Raw genomic sequence first — 10,308 nt, forward strand, 5'->3', positions numbered from 1 at the left:
ACAGAAATCCCCCCTTAGCTGCAGATGTGGCACATCTGGGTCGCCTCCTGACACGCTTCCAGTGTATGGTCAGTGCTGTATTGTAGAACAAACACTTGCTCCTGAAGGTACTGCCTCCTCCAGAGGGGTGTTTCAGTGCAGGAGTCCCTGCTGGGGTGTGACATGCCGCCCACACAGGCACCTTCACAGCCTGAGCAGGGGGGCTGCTGCTCATCCCCAGGGGCCATGTGGGTGGTGGGCAGCCTTAGGGGGAGTGAAATTAAAGCTTATTGTGAGCAGGAACTTGGGTTAATCACTTAAACAGAGTCAGGAAAAAGCTGTTCCTGCAAACATGTCTCTGTCCCAGGGGCAGCGGAACAGCCCTAGAGACACAGGCAGGAGGGGCAGAAGAGAAAGAAGGGAGTAAACTCTTCCCTGGCCTGTAGAAAGCCTGTCTGAGACAGGCTGCAGGGCCACTGAAGCCACCATCAGCTCAGTGTGCTCTCCTGAATACTGACCACAGCATCCTAAGCAGAGCAATAAATCCCAGTCCCAGGGTCATCTTGTAGCAGGAACTGATTTGGTGTCCACCCTGGAACACGTCTGTAGAGGCAGAAAGCGTTGGGCACGTGGTGCTCCCAGCTTCACCTGGCTGTACAGGTGTTAAAATCAGGATGTAACCAGCTCCCCCCAGGCAAGGCAGCTCTGGCACCTCTTCCCAAGAGATCCCACCTTCTCCCCCTCCACGGAAGGGGGTATCTTCATCCCTGGGACACCCTCAGACCCAGAGTCACCGTGCAGCTGCACCCACAGCCCGGGAACAGCAGAGCCCGTGAGTCACCCAGCACAGCTTGGCTGGGAACTGGATTAGAGAGATCAGGAGCCTGGGCAGAATCCTGTGTGCAGGAGGAGGAGAGCCCTGGCACACAGGTACTTCCAGCCTGCCCTTCCTTACCTGCAGTGGCTGCAGCAGCAGAAGCCCCACTGCTCTGAGGGTGCAGCAGTGATCCCCCCGTGTTTAATAAAGGGAGATCAAATCAATACCCCTTGGATATGCAGGCTTGCCCAGGAGGACATGCATCAGGTGTTCATGTTGGACTGTGCCATTCACAGGCTCATGATGACACTGCACAGAGAATGCAGGTGGGACAGGGGCTTGAAGGTAAGCCCAGAATCCCATGGGGAAAGAACGTGCAGCAGGGAGGCAGGGAAGCAAGACCTGGATTCCTCAGAACCCCTCACTGTGTTCCTCCTCTGAGGACACCAGGTGTAGGGGGACAAAAGCCCAGGCAAACAACACCAGCTGAAATCAGTAATTTGGCACCAAAGGAGAAAGAAACCTCACAAGTGCTCCTGTCAGAGTTGCTCCTGCCCCTCCCCAACAGCCCTTTGCCAGGTGTAAGGTCTTTATTCAGCACCCTCCTGTGCTGTACACAGGGCTGTACAGCATGACTGCAGCAGGGTGTGTTGGGGGGGTCTTGCACACCACGTCTGGTGAAACAGCCTAAGCTGGGGCTTCAGATCCCCTGAGCACACTCCCTGCCCTCCTTTCAGTGCCACATTGCACACCCAGACACCAGCAGTGCCCAGGGTAGACTCCCAGGCTGACCCAGAAGCTCTCCTGGGTCTCTCCACCCGCAGCAGGACCCAGGGAACACTGTGTTCCCCATCGGGTGCTGCCAGTAACACAGAGACCCACGAAGCCCTTGGAGCCAGAGCAGCAGAGGCGCCAGGGCAGAGGCACGAACACGATACGAAGGTGATGAAGGGCCTGGAGCATCTCCCCTCTGAGGAAAGGCTGAGTGAGCTGGGGCTGTTCAGCCTTGAGAAGAGAAGACTAAGGGGGGACGTAATCAGTGTTTATAATTACCCGATGCAGGGGAAATCAGCCAGCCCCTTTTCAGTGTCTGTGGGGACAGGACAAGGGGCAGTGGCTGCAAGTTGGAGCATGGGAAGAACTTTTCCCCAGTGAGGGAGCCCTGGGACAGGCTGCCCAGGGGTTTGGAGTCTCCTTCTCTGGAGAGATCCCAGCCCCGCCTGTAGGCCTTTGTCACTGATATGAGCTGGGGAGCTGCTTTGGCAGGGGGGTTGGACCCGATGAGCTCTCGAGGTCCCTCCCAACCCCTACAATTGTGTGATTCTGTGACACACAGAATGGGAGCCTGAGGTTCACAGCCATCCCAGAGATCACACCTCTGGGGCTGCAGGAAGGCAGGACCATGCAGGACATGGCAAGACAAGGTTTGCTGTGCTGAGCCTGGCCACAGCTTTCCACGTCCCATTTCTCACCCTAACGGTAAACAAGGGCAGGTGTGAAGGAAAACAAAGCCAGGGATGCAGAAATAGTTCAAGTCCACGTTGATACTCCTTCCAGACACTCCCACAAATTGAAACCACCTGGGACCCAGGGACTTCTTATCTCACTGTGTCTGCCGTTCCTCTTCCCTTGTTTTTTTCCCAACCCCCCTTGAAAACATCTCCCTTTTAGCACCCAAAGGCTGCAAGAATATTTGTAACTGGAGAAGCCCTGACTTTGCCCTTCCCTTTGCATCTTTACTTCCCTGCTGAGAGTGTGATGTGGCCACCTCTGTTGTCACTCAGTTACCCCTGTGCAGCACTGGGCTGGGCACTGGGGAGGCCGCAGCTGGAGCGCTGGGCCCAGTGCTGGGCCCCTCACTGCCAGAAGGACATGGAGGGCCTGGAGCGAGTGCAGAGAAGGGCAACCAGGCTGGGGAAGGGGCTGGAGGGCAAATCCTCTGAGGAGCGGCTGAGGGAGCTGGGGGTATTGAGTCACCTTCCCTGGGTGTGATCAGAAAAAGGGTACATGAGGTGCTCAGGGATCTGCTTTAGCTCAGGATGGGAATGGTTGGACTCGATGATCTTCAGAGGTCTCTTCCAACCTGGTGATTCTGTGATTCTGTGAGGAAAACACTCCCTGTGCCCCAGATCCTCGTGCCATGCGTCCCAGGGCCCTTAAATCCTTCATCATGGTGCTAATACTCCTTTATGTATTTCATTAGTAGCTATTGGGACAATGAGAAGTGGATCATAGTCCGTGTGCCTGACCAGGGGTGGGAGTGGCTCTGTCAGGTCCCCAGCTGAGGCTCCCTTAAGGCACCAGACTGCCCCGTGTAGAGGCTCCGGCCTACAGGTCGGGCCCGCAGTTCCCTCCAGAAGGGAATCCCCTGAGACAGTGACCCGTCTCTTTGTCTGAACAGAGGCTGTTTGGATGTGGGGAGGCTCTTCAGAGGGACCTGAACAGCCTGGGCCCATGGGCTGAGAGCCAGGGGATGAGGTTTAACAAGGCCAAGGGCAGAGTCCTGCCCATGGGACAGAACAAGCCCAGGCAGCGCTACAGGCTGAGGGAGACTGTCTGGAGAGCTGTCAGGCAGAGAAGGGCCTGGGGGTGTTGGGTGACTGTGACTGACCACGAGCCAGCAGTGTGCCCGGGGGGCCAGGAAGGCCAAGGGCATCCTGGCTTGTGCCAGGCCCAGCGTGGCCAGCAGGTCTGGGGAGGGGATTGTGCCCCTGGGCTGGGCACTGGGGAGGCCGCAGCTGGAGTGCTGGGCCCAGTGCTGGGCCCCTCACTGCCAGAAGGACATGGAGGGAGCTGGTTTAGCACAGGACAGGGACGGGTGGACTCCAGGAGCTTAAAGGGCTTCTCCAGCCCAGTGACTCTGGGAAATGCAGAATCAGGATGGAAAATAAAAGCAGTATGCTCAGGGGGCTGCTCAGCAGCACAAGGCAAAACAGCACACACCTGCAGTGAGTAAGGAGTGACTGTGGTCACCAGTCAGCTCTCTGAAAAGCACCACTCTGCCATCCAAAGACAAGAGTCTCTCTAGGGGGAAATAAGTGACCAAGTTTTCTCCTTTCTATGATCAGACAGGCCAATTTACCTCTGCCCCTTCTGCTTTCTTCTCTCCCGACGGGGAAGAGGCTCCACTTGCCTTCTTGTCGCCGTGCTGTCAGTAGAAAGAAGAGATGTGGAGTTACTAAGACCTTAAATTACACCTTCAATGGAGAGAAAACCCCAGTATGTGATTCCTCTGGCATCTTTCATGGCCTCCAGCACTCTCCACCTCTTGCTTCCACTAACCTGCTGTGTGACCCCGCTTGCTCCCACCTCTGACAACACAGACACACAAAACCTTCCTCCACAGCATATTTCTTAACCAATAACAGGTAAAAAGCAAGAAGGGTTCCTCTGAACATGAAGTGCAACATCACCCAGGCACCAGCTGGTATCTCAGCTCCCGGCAGCTCCCAGAGCAACGGGGACACCTGAGAGTGAAGCTCTGTTACGTTGGGCTTGTTTCCTTAGGTAAAGGGAGATGATTCTGGATTATTCCAGACCCAGCCATTCCCTTCAGGGTGGGAAAATTCTACAGCTGAAGGAAGAAATAAAACTCCAGGAAAAAACCCACAGTGTCTCTTTTCCAGTGGCTGTTATGCTGGGAAATAAAATTCCCAGACAGTTTCAGACAACCTCCAGCATTTCAGGTTGTTACACTGGGTCTGAGACACGCCTGAGATCCTGAACAAGGTTTACAACTGACAGGGCTTCCTCACGCTTCAGCTCTGCCTCTTCAGAGGAAGAACAGGCCCTGGGGATGATCTTTCCAGGTAGCAGACGAACTGACTCAGTGCCCCCAATCAAACTGGCAGCCCAGACACAATTAACCCAGTTCCCTGTGCTTGTCACTGCCAGAACCAGAGAACAGCCCCCGCATGCCAGGAACAGCCAGGGCAGTGAGGGGCTCTGGCTCTCAGCTGGGTGACTCCCGAGCCAGCACTGCCCAGGCTCAGGGGCCCCAGCTGCTGCCCAGCAAAGCTCTGCTGCACGGCCTGGACTCCCCTCCCCAGCCCTGCCCATCACAGGGGGCCCAAAGCCAGCTGAGCCCCTTGCTGCCTGCCCTGCAGCAGGCTGGGGCACACCTCCTGTAACACCACACTCTGCCTTGGCAGACGCTTTTCACTGGGGGAACAAAGCACCTGCGGCCCAGCCAAAGGGATTCCTTGTCCAGTGAGGTGGAGTCACCTACTGCACACACATGGAGCAGAGCAGGGAGGTGTGATCTGAGGTGAAAGTCCTCCATCCTCAGGAGGTAACCCTGGAGAGCACGACTTCCCTACACACCTTCCAAGGAGGCGCCGGTTCCCCCAGCAGCTGAGGCCTGGGACAGGAGGAGGGACCCTGCTGCAAAAGCTCCCTCACACAGCGCTTCCCTGCTCCCTGTTTCCAAGCCTGAACCTCCAGTAGTGTAACTGTGTGTGTGTAAATAAAGCAAATCCATCAATCTGCTCAGCAAGAGAGGAAGCTGGGGTTCTGAGGGCCACTAGCATGCACTGCTCCTTTACACTCCCTACCCACGGGGCAGCTGACTTCTCCCTCGGGCGCTTTCCTTTTCCTGCTCATCCTTCCTCACCACTCCAGAGAAACACATCCAGGGCCAAGGCAGTGGATACCCAGCTCACAACAGAACAGCAGGCAGGCAGTTGAAGTTACATGTCTAGTTTAACGAGCTCACAGCAATTCTTTACAGCTGTTCAGCTGGCCCAAAGGAACTTCCAACTTCACTAAGAGAAACACCCCCCCCCCACAAACCCACCCACAATCCCACCTTCACAAAACACACCAAGTACCACCACAGACAAGGAAGTTGATCCTGAGATGTTCATTTTGTTCTAGAGTGCACAAACTCCTCCTGACTTAATTCCCTTCCCCAGGGAAGGGTCACAGCACCAAGCTGGGCTGCTGCACTTGGTCCCGTGCCCCGACTTGGCTGGCCTGTGTGCAGCCAGGAGTGGGACTCGGGCTCCTTGGGGATCCCTCCCAGCTCAGGAGCTTCTCTGCTTCTACCATTCTCCGACAGTTGTGTGACAGTTGTACCTTTGCAGTCCCAGTCACACAGCATTTGTGAAGCAGAAAGTAACCAGCCTTAGTGACAAGCACAGAGCAGAACACCAGCAGCTGAACACACCACTGAAAGGCTGTGGGCTGGGGCTGTTCAGCCTGCAGAGGAGAAGACTAAAGGGGGGACCTTACTAATGGCTATTAATATCTTAAGTATGGGATGCAGGGGGAATGGGCAGCCCCTTCCCAGTGTCTGTGGGGACAGGACAAGGGGCGATGGGCTCAAGTTGGAGCCCAGGGAGTTCCCCCCCAGTCTGGGGAAGAACTTTTCCCCAGTGAGGGTGAGGGAGCCCTGGGACAGGCTGCCCAGGGGGTGTGGAGTCTCCTTCTCTGGAGAGATTCCAGCCCTGACCTGTCCTAGGGACCCTGCTTGGGCAGGGGATGGGATCCCATGGGTTCTGTGGGGCCCTTCCAACCCCCACGATTCTGTGATTCTATGAACTGCATCCTTAGCCCACACCTGCAAGTCTCAAACCTCAGCTAAAGGTCTTGCTTCAAGAAATTCCTTCTATACCTCCTGAGCCCCACTGGCATTAACAAGCCTTGGTTCCAGGCCCTTGCTCAGCATCTCAGAGGACTGCAGTGACAGCACGCTCAGCAGTGGGGTGAGAAGGGAGGTCTCCCTGCAAGAGGCTCAGCTGCAGCCAACCAACTTGGTGTCACAGAAATTAAAGGAGACATATCCCTTCATGCAGATCGGAATCTGACCTTCCTTTTCAGTTGAAATTGGGAAGGAGACAGGGATTTTTGATGCTGCTTAGAAAACTGCCATGTGGAAAGTGGTGTTGGGGGAAGTACAATCGATGTAAAGAATGGACAAGGGTAACAATGGGCTCCTCTTACAGCCCCCCGTCCTGGTTTAAACACACCAACCAGTAAAACCCTTGGTAGAGCAACCACTGCATCTCCTTCATGTCTGTTCCTCTCCCCCACCTCTCCTGCTCCTTTGCTAACACACAATGCTTTAGACCACAAGCTCTTCCAGGCAGGAACTGCCCTGTGTGACAGGAGAGGACTCCGGGCTGACACGGAGAGCAGCAGCTCTGATGTGGCTGCCAGCACCTGTAATGACAGGTTCCCAACGGAGCTGCCTGTCCTGATTAGGGGTAGTCACAGTGTCTTAGTACCTTGTATTTTGCTGGATTCCCTGACCCAGGGGCAACCAGGCCTTTAACATCCGTGTCACCACTTCATGCTGCAACTCCCAGCCTTCCCTCCTTGTGACTTTGTCACCTCTGCCACACTGTACTGATGGTTTAACTTGAAAACACTACTAAACATGGATTTAACTTGGAAACACCACTAAACTTGGATCCAAGCTACTTCAAGTCATTTAAAAGTGTGATTATAAACCCGACAGACTCAGGCTGCCTGATTAGACACTCACTCAGCACAGCGAGGGATGTTTTCTCCGAGAGCCACCTTCTGACAAACTACAGCAGAGCCCAAACTTTTCTCCACGGCTCCACAGAGACACCAACCACCTCCTCACACAGCAAGTTACCGGGAAGACTTCGCAGAGCAACTGCAGGCTCCCCACACAGCAGCCACCACCCAGCCAAACCGCGGGGAGCCATCCAAGAGCCGCGGCTCCCTACGGGGGCAGCGGGCGAGGAACGGCTGCTCCTGGCAGCTCCACCGCCTGCCTGCCGCTCGCCAAGGCAAAGGCACACCGCGGAGCCTGTTCCAAGGCGGAAACAAGCCCCGACAAGCTCTGCCCGCCGCCGCAAACCGCTGCGCTCCGGCCCCGCATCACCGGCTCCTGAGCGGGACAGCCCGCACCCCCCACACCCCCCCGCAGGATGCCCAGGGCGCCGGGCGACGCGGGCTGCAGCGCGGCCTGGAAAAGCCGGCTGGGGGGGCCCAGCGCACCCCGGGATCACCCAGCTCCCCGCTGACCCATAACCCCCCCCCCCTTGGCCCTCCGGACGGCGAGGCGCGGAACGAGCCTGCGGGACGCGCCGCCCGCACCCCGCACCCGGCCGCCAACCCCCCCCGCACCCCCCAGCCCCGAGGGGGTCCCGGCTCCCCCGGCCCCGGCAGCAGCCCCGTATTTACCGTGGCGTACCACCACCGCGCGAAGGCCATGGCGCTGCCCGCCGCTGCTGACTGCCCCGCGCTGCGCCGCACGGCCCGGCCCGGCCCGGCCCGAGCCGCGCCCCGGCAGCCGCCTCCGCCCCCGGGCGGCACCCGCCGCCGCAGCGGCCCCTCCACCGCCGGCCCGTGCGGCAGGGCGGCGCCCGCGGCCCCGCAAGGCCCGTGGGGCGGCCGGCAGAGCGCCGCGGCCCGACAGCGCCCCGCACAGCCACCGCCCCGCCCGCCGCACGCCCGACAGCAACCCCGGCACGGCCACAGCCCCCCCGGCACAGCCCCCCCGGCACGGCCACAGCCCCCCCGGCACAGCTACAGCCCACCCGGCACAGCTACAGCCCCCCCAGCACGGCCACAGCCCCCCCAGCACGGCTACAGCCCCCCCGGCACGGCTACAGCCCCCCCAACACAGCCCCCCCGGCACAGCTACAGCCCCCCCGGCACAGCTACAGCCCCCCCGGCACACCTACCCCCCCCCCCCGGCACACCTACAGCCCCCCCGGCACAGCCCCCCCGGCACGCCTACCCCCCCCCCGGCACACCTACAGCCCCCCCGGCACAGCCCCCCCGGCACGCCTACCCCCCCCCGGCACACCCACAGCCCCCCCAACACAGCCCCCCCGGCACACCTACCCCCCCCCCCGGCACACCTACAGTCCCCCCGGCACGCCTAGCCCCCCCCTCCCCGGCACGCCTACCCCCACCCCCCAGCACGCCAGGCCCCCCCCCCCGGCACACCTACCCCCCCCGGCACAGCCCCCCCGGCACACCTACCCCTCCCCCCCCGGCACACCTACAGTCCCCCCGGCACGCCTAGCCCCCCCCCCGGCACACCTACCCCCCCCCCCCCGGCACACCTACAGTCCCCCCGGCACACCTACCGCCCCCCAAACACAACCCCCTCCCCCCCCGCCCCACACCCCCTCCAAAGCCCCCCCACGTACCCCACTATGCCCCCCCACCCCTCCCCCGCACACCCAGTCCCCCGCCCGATACGCACACACCACTCCCACCCCCCCGTCCCCCGCCCCGCTTCACACCAGACCCCCCCCGGCCCCCCGCCCAACCCCCCCCGGCACGCCTACCGCCCCCCCCCCAACACAACACCCTCGCCCCCCCACGTACCCCCCTAAATCCCTCCAAAGCCCCCCCACGCACCCCCCTACACCCCCCCAAGCCCCTACAGGCACACGCCCCCCCCCGCTTCTTTCCCCCAACCCCCCCCGCACACCCAGTCCCCCGCCCAATACGCACACACCACTCCCACCCCCCTCGCCCCCCGCCCCGCTTCACACCAGACCGCCCCCCACCAGACCCCCCCCGCCCCACACCCCCTCGCCCCGCCTCCCACCAGACCCCCCCTGCCCCCCAGCCCCGCCCCCCACCAGACCCCCCCCGCCGCCCACCAGGCCCCCCCACCGCCCACCAGACCCCCCCCGCTCCCCCCTCTCGCCTCCCACCAGAGCCCCCCCGCCCCGCCTCCCCTCCCCCCACCAGACCCCCCTCGACCCCCGCCCCGACCACCACGAGATCCCCCCCCCCGCCCCGCCTCCCCGCCCCCCACCAGACCCCCCCTGCCCCCCCGTCCCGCCCCCCACCAGACGCCCCCTCCCCACCCCCCCGCCCCGCCCCCCAACAGACGCCCCCTCCCCACCTCCCCGCCCCGCCTCCCACCCCCCCCGCCCCGCCCCCCACCAGACCCCCCCCTCGCCCCCCGCCCCGCCCCCACCAGACGCCCCCTCCCCACCCCCCCGCCCCGCTCCCCACCAGACCCCCCTCGCCCCCCCGCCCCGCCCCCCACCAGACGCCCCCTCCCCACCCCCCCGCCCCGCCCCCCACCAGACCCCCCTCGCCCCCCCGCCCCGCCCCCCACCAGACCCCCGTCGCCCCTCCCTCGCCTCCCACCAGACCCCCCCCGCCCCCCGCCCCCCACCAGGCGCCCCCTCCCCACCCCCCCGCCCCGCCTCCCACCCCCCCGCCCCGCCCCCCACCAGACCCCCCCTCGCCCCCCGCCCCGCCCCCCACAGACACTCCCCCCGCCCCCCCTCGCCCCCGCCCCCCCTTACCGCGGCCGGCGCGCCGGGGGGCGGCTGCGCCCCTGTCCTGTGCTGCGACATAGCGACGAGGCCTCTGCCCGCCGGCGCTGCCGCGGGCCCCAGGGACGCGGGGGGGGGTCTGCCGCTGCGCAGCGGTCCCAGCGCTACAGACGTCCCATCCCGCGCACGGTCCCTCCCCTTCCTGCCGGGGCCGGGCCGGGCCGGGCCGGGGGGGCCCGCGGGGGAAGCGGGGCGCGGGACGCTGCAGCTATTCCTGCCCGGGCC

The 10,308-nt window shown here is 62.3% G+C and overlaps 1 protein-coding gene across 1 annotated transcript in view; it reads right to left on the reverse strand.

The window, feature by feature from the left end:
- CAST (calpastatin) overlaps positions 1–10,059 on the reverse strand; it is a 109,683-nt gene extending 99,624 nt beyond the window's left edge. The window contains exons 1-2 of the mRNA XM_084278940.1: positions 10,054–10,059; positions 3,879–3,944 (exon numbers count right to left, since the gene is read on the reverse strand). The gene's annotated coding sequence lies outside the window, so the exon portion shown is untranslated. The remainder of the gene's footprint in view (positions 1–3,878; positions 3,945–10,053) is intronic.
- Between the last annotated feature and the right edge of the window lie 249 nt (positions 10,060–10,308).

This window comes from Gallinula chloropus (assembly GCF_964237585.1).
Source record: "Gallinula chloropus genome assembly, chromosome: Z".
Taxonomy (NCBI): Eukaryota; Metazoa; Chordata; class Aves; order Gruiformes; family Rallidae; genus Gallinula; species Gallinula chloropus.